Raw genomic sequence first — 27,243 nt, forward strand, 5'->3', positions numbered from 1 at the left:
GCTGCTGCTGCTGTGTCTCTGCAGCGTGACTCCCAGCTGTTGGGCGGCCAAGGCGTCCACGGCCAGTGGCTAATGGCTGAATAGCCACTGGTGCAGACGCAGAACTGCGCATGGTGGTGGTGGCGCAGCTGCCACGCCCACAACCTCCTCTCTTGGCGATGCCCTTGCTGCCCCTGCCCAAACTGCGGCTGCCAGTGCCAGACATCATATGTTTTTAATATTATACAAATGAAAAATAAAACTTATGTATGTAAAGGCGGGTGGGACAAGTGGGGTACTTTAATGGGGTGGTACTGGTGGTGGTGGGTGTGTGAGGTGACGGACAGGTGTACTCTACAGCAGAGATCGGTTTAGCGCTAACGAGAGAGTGCGCAGTGCGCACACAAAGACCCTAGCTGACGCTGACTGACAGTGTCCCTATACACAGACTACAGTACAAGTCAGCGAATACACAATAGAAGTAATATATAAACAATAGGACGGGTGTAGCACTAACGAGAGGGTGCGGACAGCGCAGACGTGCACTGCGCACACAAAGACCCTAGGTAACGCGGTGACGGACGGTACCTATACACAGACTAGAGTACAGTACACTACAGTACTACTAACTAAACAATAGAAGAATCTAGCTAAATAATACAACAGGTGTGACTAGATTACAGAGAGCAGATACAGCAGGACAGGTATAGCAGTAAAGCTGGGCCTTGCTAACTACAAAATAGTACAACTCTATCTAACACAGAAGTAGTAGTAGTACAGGAGTAGAGTAGGACAGGTGATAGCACAGGTAAGGTAACTAGAGACTAGAGCACAGAGCAGCAGGGCAGGCTGCCTTGCCTAGGCACAGGGCCTAGCTGCTGGCTGCAGGCCTGCAGCAGCACCAGTGACAGTCTCTCTCCCTCCCTAGTCCCTAGTAATCACCCAAACTAAACAGCCTAAAATACAATCTATCTACAATACAAAGCAATACAGTTGAAGATCAAGTGTTGGAGTGTAAAAATGCTAGGTTTAGAACAATAGCAATGCACTTGCACACAGACAAAAAGCACTGGAGCAGTTCTCTCAGTACTATCAGTCAGTAAGTCGCAAGCAGGACGAGTGAGGCAAGATGGCGTCCGCTATTTATAGAGGGGGGCTTGGCCAGGCTCCCCCTCTGTGATTGGCTGCAGTCAGAGGGCTGGGAGCCCTCTGATTCGTTTGTGAGGACTCGAGGTGACGTCTGGCGTGACGCTATCCGAGCTCGTGACGCTATCCGAGCTCGGATAGCTAAGATATCTCCGGATATCTGATTGCTATCCGAGTGTTCTCGGATAGCACAGCCCGGATAGCTAATACTATTCGAGCTCGGTATTCGAGCTCGAATAGTGAAAAAAGAGCTAGGATATCCGAGTAACTCGGATATCCTAGCTCAGATGAGCATCACTGTTGTAAAGCATCATTGACAGCTTGTTCTGCAAGTGCTGCATCCTTTCCGCCTTGTGTGGAGTTGGTAACAGGTCTGCCACTTTGTGCCTTTACCGAGGGTCTAGTAGTGTGGCCACCCAGTACAGGTCATTCCCCTTGAGTTTTTTGATACGGGGGTACCTCAACAGGCTGGACAACATGAAAGAGGCCATCTGCACAAAGTCGGATCCAGACGTACTCTCCATCTCCTTTTGCTCTTCCACAGTGACGTCACGCAACTCCTCTTCCTCCCCCCAGCCACGGACAATACCACGGGAACGTGGATCAGCAGAAGTCCCCTGTGACGGCTGCTGCAGTTGTTCTTCTGCCGCTGCCGCCTCTTCCTCCTCCACAGAAACACCTTCCTCATAATCAACCCGCGTCTGACTCCTCTCCTTCCCCACACGACTCCTCTTCTTCCTCCTCCTCCCCCCTCTGTGGTGCCGCAGGTGTTGAGGAAACCTGTGGTTTGGCTGAAAATTGGTCCCACGCCTGCTCCTGCCGTAGCTGTTCATGTTCCCGCTCCTCCACAGCTTCATCCACCACTCTACGCACGGCACGCTCCAGGAAGTAAGCGTAGGGGATCAAGTCGCTGATGGTGCCTTCAGCGCGACTCACCAGGTTGGTCACCTCCTCAAACGGCCGCATGGTCCTGCATGCATTTCGCATCAGTGTCCAGCTGTTGGGCCACAACATCCCCATCTTCCCAGATTGTGTCCTTCTACTGTAGTTGTACAGGTACTGGGTGACGGCTTTCTCCTGGTCTAGCAGGCGAGAGAACATGAGCAGGGTGGAATTCCAGCGAGTCGGGCTATCGCATATCAAGCGTCTCACCAGCAAGTTGTTTTTCCGCTGAATGTCCGCAAGCCATGCCATGGCCGTATAAGACCGCCTGAAATGCCCACACAACTTCCTGGTCTGCTTCAGGACAACTTCCTGGTCTGCTACTTTGAGACAAATCTTTGCATGACCAGATTCAGCACATGTGCCATGCAGGGTACATGTGTCAGCTTTCCCAAATTCAAAGTGGAAAGGAGATTGCTGCCGTTGTCACACACCACGTTGCCAATCTCCAGCTGGTGCGGGGTCAGCCATTGCTCCACCTGTTTGTTAAGAGCAGCCAGGAGAGCTGCTCCAGTGTGACTCTCCGCTTTGAGGCAAGACATGTCTAAAATTGCGTGACACCGTCGTACCTAGCATGCAGCATAGGCTCTGGGGAGATGAGGCTATGTAGCTGGAGAGGAAGAGGAGTGGGCAGCACCGCTAGAGTTCAACTGACACTCAGCCACGGAGGAGGAGGTGGTTGACAGCGAAGAGGATGTAGCTGGAGGAGAAGGAGAGGAGGTGGCAGGAGGCCTGCCTGCAAGCCGTGGAGGTGTGACAAGTCGGTCCGCTGTGCAGCCACGTACTCCCTGCTTGCTGCCATCAGTCACCAGGTTGACCCAATGGGCTGTGTACGTAATGTAGCGGCCCTGCCCGTGCTTGGCAGACCAGGCATCCGTGGTCAGGTGGACCCTTGACCCAACGCTCTTTGCAATAGATGACACCACTTGCCTCTGAACTGCACGGTACAGTTTGGGTATGGCCTTTCGTGAAAAATAAGTGCGGACTGGTATCTTCCACTGCGGTGTCCCAATGGCCACAAATTTACGGAAAGCCTCTGACTCCACCAGCTTGTATGGTAATAGCTGGCGAGCTAATAGTTCCGCCACACCAGCTGTCAGACGCCGGGTAAGAGGGTGACTGGCCGAAATTGGCTTCTTCCGCTCAAAGTCTTCCTTCACGGACACCTGGCTACTGCTGTGGGCAGAGGAGCAGGAACCGCTCAAGGGCAGAGGCGGTGTGAAGGAGGGTGGCTGTGAAGGTTCAAGGGAGAAAGCGGATGAAGACGATGCACCTGAAGGAGGAAGAGGAGAAGGAGGGTGGCTTGTCTTTTGAGGGGTGTTGCTTTTCCTCAGGTGTTCTTCCCATAGCTGTTTGTGCCTTTTCTCCAGGTGCCTTCGTAAGGCACTTGTCCCTACGTGAGTGTTGGCCTTTCCACGGCTCAATTTTTGGAGGCAGAGAGAACAGATGGCTTTGCTCCTATCTGAGGCACACACCGTAAAATATTTCCAAACCGCAGAGCCCCCCTGGGGTGATGGCACTATGGTGGCATCAACAGCTGACCTTGAAGGGCATGTTGGCTGGCTCGCCATAGCTGGCGATACATGGGGCCGGACGCTGCCCCCAGCTGTTTCTGAGGACGAGCTCCCTCTGCTTCTATCATGGAGTCGTCTCCTCCTACTTCTCTCTGGCTCCCCCTCTGAACTGTCCCCCTGGTCATCTCCTCTATTGGGAACATACGTGACATCCGTACAATCGTCATCATAATCCTTATGCCCAGCTTCGCTTTCCTGAGACACCTCCTCAACTGCACCAACTTTAGGTGGATCATCATGCCCCTCCTCACACATTACGTCCATACTACCGCCACCTAACTCAGACGTATGAGGTGGTGTACCTGCGCCTTCTTCTTGTTGTTGCAGTAGTGGCTGTGAATCAGTGATTTCACCACCACCAAATAACTCCTGCGAAGTGTCAAATGCAGCGGATGTGGTGCTTGTACTAGCGCTGGTAGCACTGGCTGCGGGAGATGAAGTCTTCTGTGTTAAATACTCAAGCACGTCCTCACAATTTTGGGAAGTGATGGCACGTGCCTTCTTCTGAGCACTGTATTTTGGTCCAGGTCCGCACGAAATCACAGCAACACCACCTCGCACAGACCTGCCAGTGCCAGGTGGCCTTCCTCTGGGTCTGCCTCTACCTCTTCCTCTACCTGGTTTGTCCATTTTGTCCATCTCGGGGGGAAGCTAGGTATATGCAGTGAGGTGAGTTCACTCAACCCAAAGGTAGTTATATATGCAGTAAGGTGAGTTCACTGAACACAGAAGGTAGCTATGTGCAGTGAGGTGAGTTCACTCAACCCAAAGGTAGTTATATATGCAGTGAGGTGAGTTCACTGAACACAGAAGGTAGCTATGTGCAGTGAGGTGAGTTCACTCAACCTAAAGGTAGTTATATATGCAGTGAGGTGAGTTCACTGAACACAGAAGGTAGCTATGTGCAGTGAGGTGAGTTCACTCAACCCAAAGGTAGTTATATATGCAGTGAGGTGAGTTCACTGAACACAGAAGGTAGCTATGTGCAGTGAGTTGAGTTCACTCAACCCAAAGGTAGTTATATATGCAGTGAGGTGAGTTCACTGAACACAGAAGGTAGCTATGTGCAGTGAGCTGAGTTCACTCAACCCAAAGGTAGTTATATATGCAGTGAGGTGAGTTCATTGAACACAAAAGGTAGCTATATGCAGTCAGTTGAGTTCACTCAACCCAAAGGTAGTTATATATGCAGTGAGGTGAGTTCACTGAACACAAAAGGTAGCTATATGCAGTGAGGTGAGTTCACTCAATCCAAAGGTAGTTATATATGCAGTGAGGTGAGTTCACTGAACACAAAAGGTAGCTATGTGCAGTGAGGTGAGTTCACTCAACCCAAAGGTAGTTATATATGCAGTAGTAGGTAAATGCAGTACTGGGTAGGTAGTACAATGTGCAGCTCCCTGTCACACACACAAGTGTCACTGAATGTGCTGCTGAATGCTGGTGGCAGTGCCAGTGGGACACACAGTATGAATTAGCAATGCTGTCTAAAAAACACAAGTGTCTCACACACACAGGTAGTCACTGAATGTGCTGCTGCTGCTGGCAGTGCCAGTGGGACACACAGTATGAATTAGCAATGCTGTCTAAAAAACACAAGTGTCTCACACACACAGGTAGTAGTCACTGAATGTGCTGCTGCTGCTGGCAGTGGGACACACAGTATGAATTAGCAATGCTGTCTAAACACAAGTGTATCACACACACAGGTAGTAGTCACTGAATGTGCTGCTGCTGCTGGCAGTGGGACACACAGTATGAATTAGCAATGCTGTCTAAACACACAAGTGTCAGTTTCAAACACAGAAAAAAAAATTGATCGCAGCAGGATAAGCTCTGAAAAGAGCTTTTCTGGGGAGCTATTATAGCAATAAGATTCAGCTAAGCAAGCTAAGAAGGCAAGAGCCTGACTAATCTGTCCCTAGAAGCAGAGCAGGGGCAAGGTCCTCCAGCACCCAAGGCTGAGACACCAAAGTGCGCCCCTCCATCCCTCCCACCTCAGCTGTCACACACTGATTACTATTAGACTAAGAGGGCCACAGGGCCCACAACCTCCCCAACACCTTAACCACTTCACAACTGAGGGGGTTTACCCCTTCAGCATCCAAGCAATTTTCACCTTTCAGCTCCTTCCATTCATTTGCCAATAACTTTAACTCTACTTATCAGAATGAAATGTGTTTTTTTTTTTATCACTAATTAGGCTTACTTTGGGTGGTAAATTATGCCAAGAATTATTTTATTCTAAATGTTTTTTAATGGAAAAATAAGAAAACAATTGGAAAAAAATCCTTATTTTTCAGTTTTCGGCCATTATAATTTTTAAATAATGCATGCTACCATAATTAAAATCCACGTAATTTATGTGCCCATTTGTACCGGTTATTACACCATTTAAATGATGTCCCTATCACAATGTCTGGTGCCAATAATTTATTAGGAAATAAAGATGCATTTTTTTTCAGTTTTGTATCCATCATTAATAAAAAGCCCATAATTTATAAAGTAACAGTATTATACCATCTTGACATACATATTAAAAAAGTTCAGTCCCTAAGAAAACTATTTATGCATTTTTTATAATTGTAAATTTATTTCATTGTATTTTTTTACAAAAAAAAAATAAATGTTGGTAACTATTGGGGAGTGTGGGAGGTAAGGGGTTAATTTAAAATGTAAAAACAGGTCTTTGCATTTAAAAAAAATACTTTTAGTTGTAGTTTTACTATTTGGCCACAAGATGGCCTCAGTCTTTTTTTTATACGTCCTGTAAGCAAAATATGTATGCTTACAGGAAGTGTACTGAAGATGGGAAACTTATTAAAATGATCGTGCAGCTTCTCATAAAAGTCGCCGATAATTGCTACGGGGACTTAGATCAATGATTAGGAATTGCTTTCCCATTCATTGATCTCCTGGCAGGCAGATGGCAACATGAACGAGCGCACAAATAAGTGGGAGCGCTTACAGCAGTGGTAGCAGCGGGAGTACGTATATTTACTCCCCTGGGCGGTTAGATGAAGTCTGCAGGGGAGTAGATATACTGTACTGGAGCTGTGAAGTGGTTAATATCTAGTTATCTGGCTTGCAGTCACTGCTATGTATCCCCTTTTCTTATTTCTTTCTGCTTCATACACAATTAGGAATGACAGCTGAATGAATTGTGCTCCCCTCCTACACTGCGCCCTGAGGCTGGAGCCTCTCCAGCCTATACCTCGGCCCGGCCCTGCCTAGAAGAACAAGTCTGCAGCAGCTGTCCCTATTCTTTCTCTAGCAGGCACATGAGTGAGGCTAATGGCCGCCGGTGCCTGCCTTATATAAGGGGGGGTGGGGCTCCAGGGCTTAGCGTAGCCTGATTGGCTACAATGCGCCTGCTGACTGTGATGCAGAGGGTCAAAGTTGACCCTCACAGAGCATTATCGCACTTCCGGGAAAGTTTGCCTTCGTCGGCGAAGGCGAACGACCCGATGTTCGCCTGGAACAGTTCGCCAGCGAACCGTTCGGCCCACCTCTACAGAGGGCACCTCCGGACACATTGGATCACGGAAAACATCTGGGCACACTGGAACAGGAGCAACCACTGGGCATGCTGAGGAACTGTAGACCTCAGAAACCGACACAGCCAGACCAGATTCAGAGCAAGACAAAAAATCATCATGACCAGTGGTCACAGGTACTGGACTTTCAAAAGGAGACTCGGAATCAGACTTAGGAGTCTCTGTGACTACAACTGTATCCAACAAAAACTCATCATTGACTACACATGACTGAAGCTCCAAAAGAGCTGCAAAAGTAGTCAACATAACAATGATGCCTACTGAAGTGGGCAATACTTCAGGAGGGACTTAGGGGGCAGAAAGCATACTGTATCTTAAAAGCTCTGCACCCTTAGACAGGAACTCAGAGGCCTCCAAAACATCAAATAAAAGTTAAGGAACACGGGGGCGGCAATGAAGGAGCGAAGACGTGCTGCTGCTGAGCTCCCGGGCCAGCATGTAGAAATGGCTATATTTCAGACACTTCCACCTACATTTTTTTGGCTAAAGTGGCATGGACAGGGGGAAGAGGAGAAACGCCAAAGATCGTGCACCTCAGACCCCTTCTCAGAGACCAGTGACTCGCTATTTCCAGAAGATCCGGGACGGGCACAGAGGCCTCTAAGATGGTGGATGAGCCCTCTCCCGCACCTCCAGCCGCTGAACAAACCAACGCAAGCCTTACAGCTATGAGCGGGCTGGAAGATATTTGGAGATAACTGAGGAGCCTACCTACTAAGCAGGACCTTGACGAACAGACAGAGCGCATAGTATCATCCACGAGGGCGGAGATCTCTGGGATCCGATCCGACATCGCAAGCCTGACTGACCGGGTATCCTCCATGGAGGCGGACATTGCGCAACTCCGAGCAGAGGTCGCCACTCTTAAGGCAGATAAGGAGAAACAAGGCATCTCTACACAGACCCTCTGGGCACAGATGGAGGATATGCAGAACAGGGGCTGCGGCAACAATATTCGGGTCCGAGGCTTGCCTGAATCAGTCGAGGCGGACGCCATCTTGCCCGCCCTACGCAGTTTTTTAACAGTTGAAAATTTATTGCGTTTTTCAAGTGAACACAGAGTTAAGTACAGAGCATACTGTGATTTGGACATCAAAAAAGTACAGATTGCATAGTATTACATTGGAGACATTGTGGCTTGATGCAATAAAAAAAAAATATTTTTTTTTAAACAATATTTTATTGATACAGAAAGTAGAGTAAACATACAACAGCCTCAGATTAGGTGCAACAATCCAGGCATGATCTGAAGTCATAAAGAAAAAACATCTTATGAACAGGCACATCTTATCTAATAGTACAGAGTTCTACAGCAGAGGGAGGGTTAGCATGTATAGAAGAGTGTCAAAATATTATTCTCCTAATGAAGAGGGAATGAATCCTCAGTCTATTGCGCCCTCTGTTATTTCTCTAACCATGGAACTACTTCAGATCTGCATCAGTGAGAAAAAAAAATAGTGCTATTTGAGTTACTGTAGCAATTAGTTAGATTAGATTAAAGGGGTAGGTGTGTTCGTATTAATAGTAGAGGGTAATAATGGATCATATCTCCTCATGGCACAGAAGAGGCCTCTTATTATTCAAATAGAAAGTACCCACTAGCTACATATAAGTCAAGGACCACCATCTCATGGGTTGTCCATCTTATTCATCGTCCAGTTGGGGATCCCATCCCCAAACCTTGAGGAAGCGGATAGAGAAGAGAGAGCCAGAGTTTCCAGAAAGGTTGGATCGGCTTTGTTTAATCAGTTTCTCATAATATTTTTATAAATCTCCTTATCTGTAAAGTCGTACCATAGCGCCCAGGTTCTAGTGAATTTGTCAGATTTTTCCTGTTTTAGAGAGATTAGTTCTTCAATATTTACGATGCTCTGGACCCTTTCTAGCCACATTCTTACTGAGGGAGGGTTTGTTGATCTCCACAAGACAGGTATGCAGGCTTTTGCTGCATTAAGAAGGTGGCAGGGCAGGGATCCTTTATATCCCTTGCCTGTACCAGGCATAAGATGAAAAAGAAAAGCTTCTGGAGCCCAGGGTATGTCAAATTCTGCAATGGTTTTAATCCACATTTGTATAGATTTCCAATAAGTGATTATAAGGGGGCAAGACCACCATATGTGGAGAATGTCTCCGGGATGGGTAGTACATCTCCAGCACAGTGCTGATTGAGAGTTGTAGATTTTGTTGAGGAGAACAGGAGTACGGTACCAGCCAGCTAAAAGTTTAAAATTGCATTCTTGCATTGTGACATTCATAGAACTTTTGTGGGCTAGGTTGCATACTTTCGTCCAGTCCTCTCCATCAATTGTTCTGCTCAGAATGGTTTCCCATTTCTCTAAGAAGAGAAAAGGGGGTGAATCCTTTCCTAGTATTAGATCTAAGTATAATTTGGACAATAAGTGTCTCTGAGGATTGGCTTGAATGCACATAGATTCTAAAGGCATGAGGGATCTAGTGTAAGTGTCTTTTGAGGTAAGAGAGGCTATATAGCTGCAAATTTGCAGGAAAGCCCTGAAAGGTATTGGCTCATCCAAGTCAGCATTAAGGGCAGCAAGAGATTTCATTGATGGGGGAGATATCCCAGTTAGCAAGTCCTTTATCAGCAAGTCTGAGTATGAGGAATAGTTTTTTAAGAATTTCGGTTGTTCACCTGGGGGGAATGCCCTGTTCATTCTGATCGAGGATAGTGGGTTTGGGATCGAGGAAAGATTTGAGATGGATAGTATTGAGTGAAATTTTTGGAAGATTGGAGCTAGTAAGGGGTGGTTAGTTAAATCTGATAGTAATGGTTTAGATATGTCAGAGGTTTTTGTCCACGGGAGCCATTTGAGAGAGACTTCAAGGCTTTCATTCTACAGTGTAACCCAATCTTTTGAATCAATGTTGCAGTGCCAATCTACTACTCTGGAGAGGAGAGAGGCGTGGTAGTAACATGTCAAGTCTGGTAGGCCCAGTCCACCTTTGGGTTTAGGGTATGTAAGTTTGCGATGGTGTAATCTGGGGGGTTTGCCCGCCCAGACAAATTTCACTAATGATTTCTGCATCTCTTTAAAGAGAATCTGTATTGTTAAAATCGCACAAAAGTAAACATACCAGTGTGTTAGGGGACATCTCCTATTACCCTCTGTCACAATTTCGCCGCTCCCCGCCGCATTAAAAGTAGTCAAAAACAGTTTTAAAAAGTTTGTTTATAAACAAACAAAATGGCCACCAAAACAGGAAGTAGATTGATGTACAATATGTCCACACATAGAAAATACATCCATACACAAGCAGGCTGTATACAGCTTTCCTTTTGAATCTCAAAAGATCATTTGTGTGTTTACCTTCTGTCCCCTTCTTCTCTCATGCACTGAACATTACAGGCTTCCTGCAGACAGCTCTGCATGTGCCTGTGTTTGTAATTCCTCAGTATGTGTCAGCCAGCTACTTTCACAGCCTAACAGAGGAGGATTTTTATCCATCTCTCTTCTATCACTGATAAGATAGCAGAGAAGCTGCTGGCTTATGTAAATAAAACACACACTGGAGTGTGCATAGAGGAACAGACCAGCACGGAAGAGTTGGCAGCCTTCCAGACACAGGCCGACAAGTCTGACAAGGGAAAGATACATTGATTTATTACAGAGACCATGATAGTACAAAGTGCTGCAGTGAGCCAGAACAGATTAGAATAGGTTTAGGGACTTGTAGAATGGTAGAAAAAATGTTGTAATTTTTGTTACAGAGTCACTTTAAGCCATGTCTTTGGAAGTGCAATAGGAACTGTCTGGAAGATATAAAGTATACGCGGCAACGCGGTCATCTTTAAACTGGCTATACGGCCGAACCATGATAGTGGTCTCTCTCCCCACTCATCCGTGGTTGAGTGGAATTGTGTTGCTAGGGGATGATAATTGTATTTAAAGAGGTCTTTAAGATATCTTGTGACCTGAATTCCCAAATATCTAAAGGATGTTGAGGTCCATGTAAAAGGGAAACTGCTTTTACAGATCTCTACAATTTCCTCTTGGAGAGAGACGTTCATAGCAATTGATTTTTGAAAATTAATCTTTAGATTGGAGAATTCTCCAAAAGTTTTAAATTCCTTCAGAAGATTGGGAATCGAGATCAAGGGTTGTGTCACATAAAAAATCATGTCATCCGCAAAGGCTGCTACTTTATATTCCTTGGTTCCAATGCACACACCATGGATATTGGGGTTTTTCCGTATAGCGTTTAAAAAGGGTTCCAAGGAAAGTATAAAGATGAGTGGGGAGAGAGGGCACCCCTGTCTCGTACCGTTGTGGAGTGTAAATCGGTCAGATAGGGTACAATTTACTTTTACCCTAGCGTTGGGGTCTGAATAAAGAAGGGAGATCCACCCTTTCATGCTCTGGCCCAGGCCGATGGCGTCGAGAAGAGCCGCTATGTATTCCCATGAGACCCGATCAAAGGCCTTCTCGGCATCAGTGGAGAGAAGAAACCCCCCCACCGAATGCCGAGAGAGCCACCATTGGATATCTAGTGTTTTAATGGTGTTGTCTCTGGCTTCACGGCCAGGGACAAATCCAGTTTGGTCTCTTGTAATCATATGTGGAATATGTATAATGAGACGATTTGCAAGAATTTTTGCAAACAGTTTCAGGTCGTTATTTAGGAGAGAAATCGGCCTGTAGCCAGAGCAGTCTTGAGGGTCTTTACCTTCCTTGTGGATCACTGTTATATGTGCCTCTAGGAGGTCTAGAGAGTGTTTGTCGTCTTTTGGGACTGAATTAAAGGCCTTCAGGAAATAGGGAGACAGCACATCTCTAAACTTTTTATAATATTGAGTGGTTAGTCCATCGGGGCCTGGACTTTTACCTGTAGCTGATTGCTACAGCGCCAGAGTGAGTTCATCATTGCTAGGGGTGGGACGACGAATCCGGCGAATCCACGAATCCCTCGAATATTAGGAAATATTCGAGATTCGTGGATTCGAATCCCGACGCCATTTCCCACTATACGAATCCGCCGAATCCCGACGCCGCATCGCCGCGCATCCGCCGCTCGCACTCGTCCTCCTCCGACCCCCCCCGCACCTCCTCCGCTCGCCCCCCCTGCCCGCATCCACTCACCTATCCATAGCGGAGCGCAGAGCGGCAGACCTCTCGCCGACTTCCTGGTTCCCCCTAGTGACCGGCTCTTACAATGACGTCATTAGTAAGAGCCGGTCCGGCCACTAGAGGGAACAGGGAAGTAACGAAGAGGTCTGCCGCTCTGCGCTCCACGGGAAAGGTGAGTAGATTATGCAGGGGTGAGCGGAGGAGGCACGGGGGACGGAGGGGGGGGGGGGTTGGCGGGGGAGGGGGGTTCTATCTACCTACCTACCTACCACTATCCCTACCTACCTACAGGCCGCTATACCTACCTACCTACAGGCCCCTATACCTACCTAAAGGCCCCCTATACGCACCTACCTGCCTACTTAAAGGCCCCTATACCTACCTAAAGGCCCCTATACCTACCTAAAGGCCCCTATACCTACCTACCTAAAGGCCCCTATACCTACCTACCTACCTACCTAATGGCCCCTATACCTACCTACCTACAGGCCACTATACCTACCTACAGGCCTCAATACCTACCTACCTACCTACCTACCCACCTACCTACAGGCCCCCTATACATACCTACCTACCTAAAGGCACCTATACCTACCTACCTACCGGACACTATACCTACCTACAGGCAACTATACCTACCTACAGGCCACTATACCTACCTATCTACCTACCTACCGGCCACTATCCTTACCTACCTACAGGCTGCTATACCTACCTACCTACCTACCTACAGGCTGCTATACCTACCTACCTACCTACAGGCCACTATACCTACCTACCTACCTACCGGCCACTATCCTTACCTACCTACAGGCTGCTATACCTACCTACCTACCTACCTACCTACAGGCCGCTATACCCACCTACCTAAAGGCCCCCTATATCTACCTAAAGGCCCCCTATACGTACCTACCTACCTACCTAAAGGCCCCTATACCTACCTACCTACCTAAAGGCCCCTATACCTACCTACAGGCCACTATACCTACCTACAGGCCTCAATACCTACCTACCTACCTACCTACAGGCCCCCTATACGTACCTACCTACCTAAAGGCACCTATACCTGCCTACCTACATACTTACCTATACTTAAGGCCCTATACCCTGCTACCTATACTGAAGGTCCCTTTACCTACCTACCTACCTAAAGGCCCCTATACCTACCTACCTACATACCTACCTACCTATACTTAAGGCCCTATACCCTGCTACCTATACTGAAGGTCCCTTTACCTACCTACCTATACTGAAGGCACATATACCCTGTTACCTATACTGAAGGCACATATACCCTGCTACCTATACTGAAGGCCCCTATACCTAGTTACCTACCAATACTGAAAGCACATGTACTGTGCTATCTATACTGAAGGCCCCTATACCTTGCTACCGATACTGAAGGCACATGTACCCTGCTACCTATACTGAAGGCCCATATACCCTGCTACCTATACTGAAGGCCCATATACCCTGCTACCTATACTGAAGGCCCATATACCCTGCTACCTATACTGAAGGCCCATATACCCTGCTACCTATACTGAAGGCCCATATACCCTGCTACCTATACTGAAGGCCCATATACCCTGCTACCTATACTGAAGGCCCATAAACCCTGCTACCTATACTGAAGGCCCCTATACCTTGCTACCTATACTGAAAGCTACCAATATTGAAGGCACCCATACCTAGCTAGCTATACTGAAGGCACCTTTACCTCGCTACCTATGCCTGGGTACCTATACTGCGGGCAACTATACCACGGATCGCACAATTTTTATGTGCAGGATTCGTTAGATTCGGGATTCGAAAGGTTCGAGATATTCGAGAACCTTTTTAGATTCGGATCCGGATTCGGATTCGAAGAAATTGTGGATTCGTCCCATCCCTAATCATTGCTTATGCTGTCTTCCATCTCCTCCAAGGCCTGTTCACTCAGCTTCGGGAGATCATTGGTTTGTAAGAAAGCCTGTATGGCTTCCTTGGAGGACCTCTGAGATGTAGGGTCTGGGTTGATATCTTTTATGTGTTGAGTTGTGGTGCCATCTGTTTTCTTAATATCATTGACCTGGAGAGCCATTTTTCTTTGTCGTAGAGTACGGGCCAATAATTTGCCTGGCTTGTTGCCCTCTTCATAGAATAACTTTTTCCTGTATAAAAAGGCCCTTTCTGCTTTTCTGTTTAAAGTTACTAATAACGTCTGTCTGGCCTGTTTCAGTTCCTCAGCTATTGAATCAACTGGTGATTTTTTGTGTTGAAGTTCTAGGGTCCGTATTCTCTGGACCTGTAGATCTAGCATGGCTTCTAGCTCTCTCTTCCTTTGGGCCCCCAACTGGACAAACACTCCCCTGATAACCGGCTTATGGGCCTCCCAGAGTGTCATGGGTTTAAAGGGACTCCGAGCTCAGCAAAAAAAGTAAAGTTGTACTCACCAGGGTCTTTCTCCAGCCCAGTGCTGGTCGGGAGGTCCCATGCCGGCGTCCTGGCTCCTCTCCTTCACCCCGCTCCGGTATGGCTGACAGGCCGCAGCCCGGGCGACACTCGGTGGAGTGTCGGGCTGCAGCTTCCGCGTATGACGCGGATTACGTCACACGCCGGCCGCCTCGCGCATGCGCAGTACTCGCGCATGCGCAGTACTTTCACGCCGGCCGCCGTGATGACGCGAGGCGGCCGCCGTGTGACGTAATCCGCGTCATACGCGGAAGCTGCAGCCCGACACTCCACCGAGTGTCGCCCGGGCTGCGGCCTGTCAGCCATACCGGAGCGGGGTGAAGGAGAGGAGCCAGGACGCCGGCGTGGGACCTCCCGACCAGCACTGGGCTGGAGAAAGACCCTGGTGAGTACAATTTTACTTTTTTTGCTGAGCTCGGAGTCCCTTTAATGTCATCGGTGTCATTTAGATGAAAGTATTCTCTCAAAGTCCGCTCAACTTTGTTCCTGTTTCCTTCATATGCCAACAAAGAGGGGTTTAGCCTCCAGATCCACTGTTTGTGTGTAAGTTGAGGTTCCATAAGGGCAATAGTAACTGGTGCATGATCAGATATCGAGAGAATACCTACATCTGCTGAAATTAACCGATGTAAATCTCTCTGCATCAGGAAGATGGTATCTATGCATGAGTATTTCTTGTGCAGTGGGGAAAAATAGGTATTATTATTATTATTATTATTATTATTATTTAGTATTTATATAGCGCCGACATATTACGCAGCGCTGTACAGTATATACATATCTTGTCACTAACTGTCCCTCAAAGGAGCTCACAATCTAATCCCTACTATTGCCATATGTCTATATTATGTAGTGTAAGTACTGTAGTCTAGGGCCAATTTTTTAGAGGGAGCCAATTAACTTATCTGTATGTTTTTGGAATGTGGGAGGAAACCGGAGTGCCCGGAGGAAACCCACGCAGACACGGAGAGAACATACAAACTCTTTGCAGATAGTGCCCTGGCTGGGATTCGAACCAGGGACCCAGCGCTGCAAGCCGAGAGAGCTAACCACTACGCCACCGTGCTGCCCATACCCCTACCTGAGGGGTTTGCTAGACGCCAAGCATCTAGTAATTGGAGGGAAATGAGGGACTTTTTTATTTGTGCTATAGATTGATATGGTATGGATGATTTCCCATAAGAGGTATCTACGGCCGGTTCGAGAGGGACATTTATGTCACTGCCAATAAGCAATGTACCTTCACAAAATCCTCTTAGCTTGTAAATGATAGAACTCCAAAAGCGTGATTGCTTAGTATTAGGTGAGTATACTGAAGCTATTGTGCTGATCCATTAGACTGAAATTCAATTTTTTATGCAGAATAATTGACACTCCTTTGGTCCTGCCAGCTAGTGCCGTTGCATGAAAGACCTGCGTGTAGTATTTATCCCTTAAAACCGGGATTTGGTCTCGTTTAAAATGGGTCTCCTGTAATATGCCAACATCTGAATTTAGTTTGTGAAGCTCTCTTAGAAGAGAATGTCTTTTATTGGGGTTATTTAGTCCTTTCAGGTTGTACGTTGTGACACGCAGGGGTCCCATGCTGGTGACCAGACTGGCAAGAGCAAGTAAGACTATTGCAAATTTCAATAGGACCAACTTGGACGCGAAAAAAGTGATATTGGCCCAGACAGTGTGTGCCATGAGGAGAACACCACCCCTTGTCTGTGGAGTGATGCTGACTCTGGGCTGTGAGACCCTGCAAAGAATCTGCCAAGCAAGATCCGAGAAGGGTAACACGGAGTCAGGAAGTGATGGACAATAATCCCTGAGGGGTCTCTAATTTATAAGAGGCCCCTCACTGATTGCGTTTGGGATAAAGTTTGGGCCGCTCAGCAGCAGCCCACCCCCCTAATGATAGGAGGAGTGGGTCAGCCTCCGAGTCAGCTCCAGGTGGGGAAGTTGACCTAACCAGCAAGCGCGAGACTTTGGAAGGGGACAATGAGGGCCTGGAAGTAAAAATAGAGTAACCTCGAAAAGAGCAGGTGGATAACCTGTTAGTTGTGGACTGATTTTAGAGGGAACAAAGATTATATCAACCAAAAAGTTATCAGCTAGCTCTCATTGGCTCCTCTCAATGCAGGCAGTCAATTATTTTTCATTTATATTATAAGTAGGCTAGGGGAGGAAAACACTAATATTAAACTGGTCATCTTCAAATAGTACAAGCATCAAAAACAGTGTAGAGATAATGCAGAGCAAGGCAGGGGTGGGAGGAAATTGGGGAGAAAGAGCGGGGTAGGAGAGTAGAGGGGGGGGGGGAGGGAAAGCAGGAGAGGGGTATCTGGGGTGAAGAGGGAAGGGAGGTATAAGGAGGGGGGTTTAGCGTACAATAATAGCTAAGTATCTGCAAGTCTCAATAAAATGGTTAACATTCTAATCACAACCCATAATGAGCTTACGTACAACATATGCACCTTAAAGCAAGTGATTAGTGATCATATTTTAGTGTCCACAAAGCTAACAAGGGAAAAAGTAAGGGAAAAATAAGCCAGAGAACATTAACCATCTTCAAATAAACTGTGTGAAGTCCTGAACGTTACCCGAAAGCGGGACGCCCAATGAGTCAGTCCCCGGAAGGTTCCGTAGAAGATTCACTGTCTCTTTGCGAAGCATGTCTTTCCCTATCATGGATACGGAAAGCGCCATATGGGGTACCTCGCTTCGGTCTCATACCTCTGCCTCTGAATCTACGTGGGAGGTTGGTGGTGTAACTTCTCAGGGGTACAATAGCACCTTCATCGTGCATTTGTCCCAGTACTTTTGGAAGGCGGAATTCCTGGTACCACTCGGGGACCTCCGTATACGGAATCTCAAGTTCATCACAGAACTTCTCCAGATCTTCCGGAATGCGTAGTAGGCCAGAGCACCCTTCTTTAAAGGCATAGAGAGCAAAAGGAAACCTCCATTGATAGGTGATATTAGCCTTCCGTAGTTCATCTAGTAGCGGCCTAAGCGCGCGTCTGTTCTGCAAAGTTATCGGGGAAAGATCTTGGAACAGCTTAACTTTGTCTGAGTTAAAAAGTATTGCGTCTTGCGTTCTGGCCTGTTTCATTATCTCTTCCTTGATGGTAAAATCAACTAAGTGGCAAACAATGTCTCGTGGCGTAGTCCCTTCTTTCCCTTTTGGCCGCAGGGCCCGATGTGCCCTATCCATTGCTATAGTGCTTTCTTTCGGTCTGTCTAGTAGACTATTAAAAATGGATTGTAAGGCCGAGTGTATATCTTCTGGACCCACCGACTCCGGTATGCCTTTCACTCTTATATTATGTCTCCTGCCTCTGTTGTCAAGGTCTTCCATCTGCCTATTTAGTTCAATAAGTTGGGTATTGTGCGTAACCGCCGCTAGTTGCAGCTCCTCAATAGCAGCATCTCGGCTATCTCCCGCTTATTCTATCTCCCCCATCCTGGAGACTAGGCCCTGGAGATCTTCCCTCATCTTGTAAACAGCGCCCATCATGCTGTTTTTAATGTCAGCGGCTAGAGACATCATGTCATGCATTGTTGGAAGCTGTTTCATATACTGGAACATGTCTGTAGTGCGTACCGGAGAGGTTGTTTTCTCATCAAGGAGGTCGGGTGGGTCCGGGCCTCGTGTGGACGCTGGCGCCATGTTGGCTGCTGCCATGCTGACCGAGGTATTCTTCTGCTGCTTAAAGATAGCAGGTATGCTGCGGCTGGTTTGGGATCTTTCTTCTCCCTGAGGCTTAGGGATGGGATTCTGCTTGTTATTCTTCTCCGCCATTGCTTCTAAACACTGACTGCGGTGCATCAAGAGGAGTCAGGAGCGGAGCTCTCTCTTCACGCCACCATCTCGCTCGCTGGCCAAGCCACGCCCCTCACAGATTATATTTTATCCTCTCTTTGCATATCAAGTACTTGGCTGTTGGTATCAGAGCTGCTCTGTAAAGAAGGAGGTTGAGATTAGAAGTGGGTATTTAACACCCACCGAAGAGAGAAGGAGAAAGGAAAGGAAAGAGAAGAAAGTGAAGAGTTGTCCGCCTCCGGCCCATGACCCCGTCTCATCCCTAATCTAGGATTGGGATGAAGTTTTCATTTGTTGGGTCCAGGATTCTGCTCTCCCAGACTCCCCATATTTTACCAAATTTCTTAGGACTCTTTCTGTTTAAGTACGTCACCCTATATAAGGGTAGTGTGTTATTAATAGTTCTGGCCCCCATTCCAGGTATAGGAGTAGACTGTTTCCTCCAGAGTTTTAAGATTTCCTTTCTAGCATAAAAACAAAGCAATCGTACCAGATTTTGTCTATGAGTTGAAAGATTAGGTTTATCCAGTTTCCCGAGTAGGAGCATGCCCATATCTAGTGGAAATGAGGTTTGTAACAGTGTGTTGATTATGTTAAGGACATTTTCCCAAAATGAAATGATCTTGGGACATGACCAGAAAATGTGTGTGAAGGTACCCGTCCCCACCAGACATCTCCAGCAGACATGTGGGTTGGTGTTGCTCATCCTATGCAATCTTTCAGGAGCGAGGTAGACTCTGTGCAGGAATTTAATTTGGATGAGCTGATCACTAGCTGCAACTACAATGGTAGGGAAGTCTGCCAGGATTGAGTCACAGTCCTTTTCAGTCAAAGTGGGTATATCAGCTGACCATTTTTGGAAGCCTTTGTTGAGTCTTGGATGATTACAATTAAGAAGTTCAGTGTAAATAACAGAGAGAGTTTTGGGAAGATCTTTAGTCATAAGCAGTTGTTCTAATCTATCAGTATTCAAGTCCGGAGGTCTAGAGCCGAATTGTGATCTATGTGCATGTCACAGCTGCAAATATCTGAACAGGTGCTTGTTAGGAAGGTCAAACTGCGCCTTTAGCTCTTGAAACGTGCTTAGAGAATTATCGTGTTGGATGTGGGTTAGATTCTTAATACCATACCTTGCCCAAACTGCTGGATCGGGAATAGTAGTAAAGTGCTTTAGGCTTGGATTTCCCCATAGTGGCCTAAAAGGAGAGATAGTGTTAGGTTTGATCATATTGGCTCTGGCCGCAACCCAGGTCTTCCAGGTTGTGGACATGGCCCCTGTGGTTTGGGGATTGGCTTTGGGACCTCTATATGGGAGGTTAGTGAGTTGCTCGTAGGAGCCCAACACCGCTGCCTCTGCATTTACAGCCTGGTTCGATTCATCCTGTGAAAACCACTAACGTACAGTGACGAGCACTGAGGCCCAGAAATATTTTTGGAAGTGTGGAAGAGCAAGCTCCCCCCCCCCCCCCCCCCCCCCCCCCCCCGTGTTTGGGAAGCTGTAACAGGTCTAAGGCAAGTCGTGGTTGTTTACCTGCCCATAGAAAGGATAAACATTATTTTATCTATACGTTTGAATAATGAGGTTGGGAGCCACACTGGGCATTGTCTAAACACATAGGTAAACTTGGGCAGAAAAATCATCTTAAGCAGGTTTATTCTGCCTATCAGATTAAGTGGAAGCCTATTCCAAGTATTACATTTGTTCTCAAGTTGCTGGATAATAGGGTCTACATTGAGAGCCCGATAGTTATTGATATCTTTAGTTATCTGAATACCTAGATATTTAAATTGGTCGACCACCATGAGGGGGGAATTCATTAAAGCTGACAAAAGAGATATGTCATCTAGGGGAAATAGCATTGATTTACTCCAATTGATCCTAATTCCCGACATCGTCTGAAATTCCTCAAAGAGGTGAAGGGCTGTATAGAGTGAGGAAAGAGGATCATTCAGGTACAGAAGGACATCGTCCGCGTATAGAGATATTTTCTCGTGTAGCTTACCCAACCATAATCCTTTCACTAAAGGAGATTGGCGGATGCGCGCAGCTATTGGCTCCATTGCTATTGCAAATAAGCTGGGGGACAGTGGGCACCCTTGTCTAGTGCCTCTCTCTAGACCAAAAAATTGTGAAATCACATTTCCTGTACAGATTTTAGCCCGGGGGGGAGGTATAAAGCATCTGAACCCACTTTATAAAATTGATTCCAAACCCAAATTTACTCATGGTTGCCCAGAGGTACTTCCATTCCACTGAATCGAATGCCTTTTCAGCATCTAATGAGGCTACCACTCGTTGTCCGGTGTTTACATGGGAGGCAGCGATGTTGGTTAACAGCCTGCGTAAGTTAATATCCGTGCCTTTACCAGGCATAAACCCTGATTGGTCATGGTGTATTTTCTTACATATGCATAGGTTTAGTCTAGGTGGCCAATATTTTTGCTAGGATTTTAACATCCGCATTAAGGAGGGATATGGGTCGGTATGAAGCACATCTTGTAGGGTCTTTTCCTGATTTAGGGAGCACGATTATTAAAGCCTCCGACATGGAGGGAGGAAGAGAGCCACTGTCAAAGGACTGTTGGAAGGTGTTTTTCAATTTGGGGGCTAGCAGTGTGGAATATTGTTTATAAAATTCGGCTGGGAACACATCTAAGCCCGGGGTCTTACTTGTCTGCATATCTGCAATCGCATCCATAATCTCATTGACCGTTATTGGGGCATCGAGTGTCTCCTTGTCTTCTAGAGGCAGGGTCGGCAAATTAATATCTGTCAAGTAGTGCACAAGGTCAGCATCACTCTTAGTAGACTTACTAGTGTATAAATTGGAGTAGAAGCGAAAGAAAGTCTCATTAATTTCCCCTGGGTCAGTAGTAAGATTATAAGTTTCGTCCAGTAGCCGAGGTATAGTAACATTAAGCTGAGCGTCTTTGGATAGCCAGGCTAGTAGCTTCCCAGTTCTATCCCCTTGTTCAAATATCTTTTGTTTTTGTTCAAGGAGACTCTTTTTTGTAGAGTCTACCCGGTACAGTTCGAGTTGTGATAGGGCTAGCTGCCATTGAGTATATGTGTCAGCGTTTTTTGTGGTAATGTACTCTGTTTCAAGATCTGTGGCAGCTTTCTCCTTCCATTGTATATATGCTTTAGTTTGGTCTCTGGCAAATTTAATGGCCCCAATATATTGCCCCCTTATAGCAGCTTTGCTCGCGTCCCATACCCATTGTTGAGAAGTAGAGTCTAAATTTACCTCCCAGTATAACTTAATTTGGCGTTTTATAATATCATCTATCGTGGGATCAACAATCCATTGCTTGGATAATCTCCAAACTCTGTCCTTAGGTTTGGGTCCTAATAATAAATTGAGTTCCAGAGGAGCATGGTCAGAAATCCCTCTAGCCAAAAATTGAGTAGCTTTAATTAGTGGGAGGGTATCATGAGGAGCTAGGGCCATGTCTATTCTAGAAAGGGAACCATAAGAGGCGGAGTGACAGGAAAAAGCTCTTGTGGTAGGATGTTTCCACCTCCATACATCTACCAGGGAGTATGCCTCCAACCACTTACTAAATTCCAGCGTATCTCTGTTATTGCTTTTAAGATGGTCAGTAGTGGGATCATGCACAAGGTTAAAATCCCTGCACAGTATACATTTCTGGGAAGGCATCTGTGCAATGATGGATACTATTTTATCCAAAATGGCAATATCAGCCGGGGGAGGCAGGTAAACGTTCGCTAGGATCAATTCCTCTTGGTTGACAGTGGCTCTTAAGATGATATATCTACCACCCGGGTCAATTTTAAGTTCATGTAAAGAAAAGGGCAGATTTTTCCTAACAAGTGATGCGACACCCCTAGAGTATGATGAGTATGTTGCATGATATGCATGAGCCACCCAGGGCTTTTTGAGTGCTAAAATCTTTCCTCCCACTAGATGTGTTTCTTGGAGACAGCAAATGTGGGGTGCGTGGTGCTTGATAAAGTTAGTAACTAGTGTACGCTTAATTTTGGAGCCTAGGCCTCTCACATTCCAAGAGAGAATGTTAACAGACGACATCAAGATTAGGTAAAGTATGCATAACAGTGGTTTGAATTATCAGGGAAATTTCCCATCCATTGAAGAGATCTAGGTAGCATAAAGTCCTGGTAACATTGTTTAGGAAGAGCATGAAGGAGCCCAAGCCGGAGGCGGACAAAAGAAGAAAGAGAGGAGAAGAAATTACAGAAAAACAGTGCATACATAACCATTGTAGGTACAGAACATATCCCCCAAACCCAACAACCCCCCACCCTACATCCTGCGATCTTAACATGGACCTCGGGACGTCTTATAACCCCTAAACCCTAAACTTGTCTTTATAAAACAAAGAACCTACAGTCCAAAATTAGGACTGGCTTGTATTTAGAACTTCAACCTATCCCAGGTTGAGGTATGTCCTGGGGGAAGGGAAAGAGAGAAAAAAAAACTCAACAGGGGCAGCGGTCTACGTGACCAAGAGGCCGCTGCCCAGCTGCACTCAGTTACTAAACTGAGGGTTAAACTTAGTTTAATCGGAACCTTTAAAGATAACAAAGTCATACTATGTCATCCGCCAGACAATAATACACAGGTTGTGTTACCTTCACATTAGCTGCGTCTCTCAGGGACCTGTGAACAATCATATCTAAGGTATTAAAAAGTATTAAGAAGGAGGTGGTGGTGGTGGTGGGGGGGGGGGGTAGGGGGGTTAAGAGCACGGAGTAAGCCATACCATGGATTGGAACTCTCTTGCTAGAATGGTTATGGATACAGATGGGGGGGGGGGGAGGAGGAGGGTGTCGCATCCAACCCACACCAAGTCTATATTGTGCTTGTGACTAAGTAGTTCCAGGCATTGTTGTGTTACCTGCCCCAGTCCCAATACATCTCTATGGATCTTTAGGAGTAGCCTTATGTCTCTCTGCTGGGTGTACCTAGTGGAAGAATACAGAAAACATATTCCCTACTATCATGTGCCAGGTGGGATCTAGGAGTCAATCTGCTATGAGGTAGGGGCTGGCGGCGTGTCCCCAGACACACAGGCCCCCAGGGATGGCTACTCAGGGAGATCTATGATTAAGACATAGTAAGAGAAGGGCTAATGATTCCCTGAGTGTCTTACTTACAATATCCAGGCGGGTATAAATACGCTACAGCACCATCAATATGCAGAAGGTAAATTTGCCTGTGTTAGCCTATTAATCTGAGTCCCCGCCATCCAGCCCCCGTTCTCCCACCACAGTTTAAGTGACAGCAGGAATTTAAGCATAAGCTGTGGGCATTCTAGTAGCGTGCACTGATTTATAACAGGAATAGTGGTTCCACACGGTGGAAATAAACACATATACCTAGTATATATAGCTGTTTCCCAATTCGCTTGTGGTAGGTGTTCTTAAAGAGAACCCGAGGTGGCATTGTATTACGTAAGTGGGGCACAGAGGCTGGTTGGTCACACTAACACCAGCCTCTGTTGCCCCATCGTGTGTCTCAAAGACCCCCCTGCTCGCCGCTATACCCCCGCAGACACACGATGGGGCAACAGAGGCTGGTGTTAGTGTGCCCAACCAGCCTCTGTGCCCCACTAACGTAATACAAGGCCACCTCGGGTTCTCTTTAAGGATATAGAGAAAGAGATGAAAGGAAGACCCCTGTAGAAAATTAGCATTCAAATGTACAGGACTAAAAAGAGGAGACAGCTGTACTGCATTCCCTGTTGTGTCTGTATTTGTTAGAGGTAAACCATATACAATCATATATAAATACTCTCTGTGAAGAGAGAGGGTAGGGGGGTGGAAGGTGGCTCCCTGTAGAGAAGAAGCCCGCAGCAGCTCCCAAATATATACCTTGCATGATTGTATTAGTATTGTGCTGCAGGAGGGCCTGCATAGGCATCAACCACAGTATACGGGCAAAGAGTTGTCAGCAAATACGCACAACTGGATTCTGGTATCTTGCAGTTTGCGGCGTTATTCCGCCATCTAACGACAATAAATGGAGTTGTAGCAAGTAATTCGAACTGGGTAGTTGTAAGCCGATCTCCTCCTCCCGCACAGTAGTTATACAGGGAGCCACCATCGTTCCCAAACAGATCAGTATGCAATCACCAATATCATACCATCTAGCAGTATAAAGTTACATGAAGGGTAGAGTAGGCTTAGGCCCGGTTCACATTAGCGGTTGCTATCCGGAATCGCCGTGCCGGAGCCGTGCCGGAGCCGGACCGCATGTGGACCGGACGAAACGGACGCACGGCATAGCAATGAAAGTCTATGCGACCGTTCACATGCGTCCGTTTCGTCCGGACCGGAGCCGGACCGGATCCGGACTCCGGCGTCCGTTCCAACATGCGCTATTTTTTGGTCCGGCTGGTCCGGCTGACGTATCCGGACCGGAGCCGGAATGTTGCATCCGGCCAATGGAAACCAATGAGAACCGGAGAGCGCACAACACACTGGCTATAAAAACCGGATGTTATACCACACTTCCTATGCTGACTCTATGGTATGGTGGCCATTTTGGATGGGGACCACATGGCACCAGCGTTCACAGAGTGGAGCAGCAGTGACTTCATGCTGGAGCTGTTTGGCAGCAACATGTCTGACGATATGTCTGATAACGAGGGGGTGAGGCCCTACACATCAGAAGACCTCATCCTACAGGTGCAGCAGGTACCAGCCCTGTGGGACAAGGGGGATGCGGACCACAGCAACATCAAAAAATGCAGAGGCCTGTGGAAAAAAATTGCCAAGCTGTATGTGGAGGACTTTGAGCACTTGAGCAAGAGACAGCAAGGCACAGAGGGTATGTTGACTAGAAGTTTTTGGGGGGGCTTGTGGTTTAGCTTGTGATGTATTCCACTTTTGCTATGGATTTGTGTCACCCACGTGTTGCCCACCCACCCGTGGCCCACCCACCTGTTCCCCACCCACCTGTACCCCACCTGTGATGTATCCCACCCACCTGTGATGTATCCCACCCACCTGTACCCCACCTGTGATGTATCCCACCCACCTGTGATGTATCCCACCCACCTGTACCCCACCTGTGATGTATCCCACCCACCTGTACCCCACCTGTGATGTATCCCACCCACCTGTGATGTATCCCACCCACCTGTACCCCACCTGTGATGTATCCCACCCACCTGTACCCCACCTGTGATGTATCCCACCCACCTGTGATGTATCCCACCCACCTGTACCCCACCTGTGATGTATCCCACCCACCTGTACCCCACCTGTGATGTATCCCACCCACCTGCGATGTATCCCACCCACCTGTGATGTATCCCACCCACCTGTACCCCACCTGTGATGTATCCCACCCACCTGTACCCCACCTGTGATGTATCCCACCCACCTGTACCCCACCTGTGCTGTATCCCACCCACCTGTACCCCACCTGTGATGTATCCCACCCACCTGTGATGTATCCCACCCACCTGTGATGTCTCCCACCCACCTGTGATGTATCCCACCCACCTGTACCCCACCTGTGATGTATCTCACCCACCTGTACCCCACCTGTGATGTATCCCACCCACCTGTACCCCACCTGTGCTGTATCCCACCCACCTGTACCCCACCTGTGCTGTATCCCACCCACCTGTACCCCACCTGTGATGTATCCCACCCACCTGTGATGTATCCCACCCACCTGTGATGTCTCCCACCCACCTGTGATGTATCCCACCCACCTGTACCCCACCTGTGATGTATCCCACCCACCTGTACCCCACCTGTGATGTATCCCACCCACCTGTACCCCACCTGTGATGTATCCCACCCACCTGTACCCCACCTGTGCTGTATCCCACCCACCTGTACCCCACCTGTGATGTATCCCACCCACCTGTGATGTATCCCACCCACCTGTACCCCACCTGTGATGTACCCCACCTGTGCTGTATCCCACCCACCTTTGATGTATCCCACCCACCTGTGATGTCTCCCACCCACCTGCGATGTACCCCACCTGTGCACATAAAACATACACAATGACCAATTATTAAACATCAATTTATTGTAAAAAATTAAGACATTTAAAATCACTTAAAAACTTGAAACTCCAAAATAAACACATTTCAACAAAACATTAAAAACCAAACATTCACCCTCGTCCTGGTGGTGTGGTAAAATAAAGTCTCAGTTGGTCCCTGTTCCGCAGTGACACTACCCTTGGCCTGGTTGCATACCTCCGCAGGGGCATTAGTGGAAGCACATTTGGGGGTTCCGGAGTCTCTCTTTCCTCCTGCCGCACAAAGTTGTGGAGGATGCATGCTGCCTTCACCACGACAACTGCGTTGCCCGGTTTCAGCAGCATGGGCGTGTGGAACACCCTCCACTTTGACACCAGGATCCCAAATGTGCACTCCACCATTCTCCTTGCACGGCTCAACCGAGCATTGAAGTGTAGCTGGCTGGCATCAAGTCCCCTGTCTGGGTACGGACGCATTACATGGTCGGACAGGGCGAAGGCCTCGTCCCCCACAAACACATAGGGGTAGGCTGGTGCCCTTGTCCCAGGCCAGGGTCTGTCACGGGGGAGACGCAGTCTGCCTTCCTCCATCAGCCGGCAAAGGGTCGTACGCTGGAAAGTCATTGGAACTACCGTACGACCCCACGTCCACGTACACAAACTTGTAGTCCGCATCTGCCACTGCCATTAGAACAATGCTGAAGTATT

This window comes from Hyperolius riggenbachi, chromosome 3, assembly GCF_040937935.1.
Source record: "Hyperolius riggenbachi isolate aHypRig1 chromosome 3, aHypRig1.pri, whole genome shotgun sequence".
NCBI lineage: Eukaryota > Metazoa > Chordata > Amphibia > Anura > Hyperoliidae > Hyperolius > Hyperolius riggenbachi.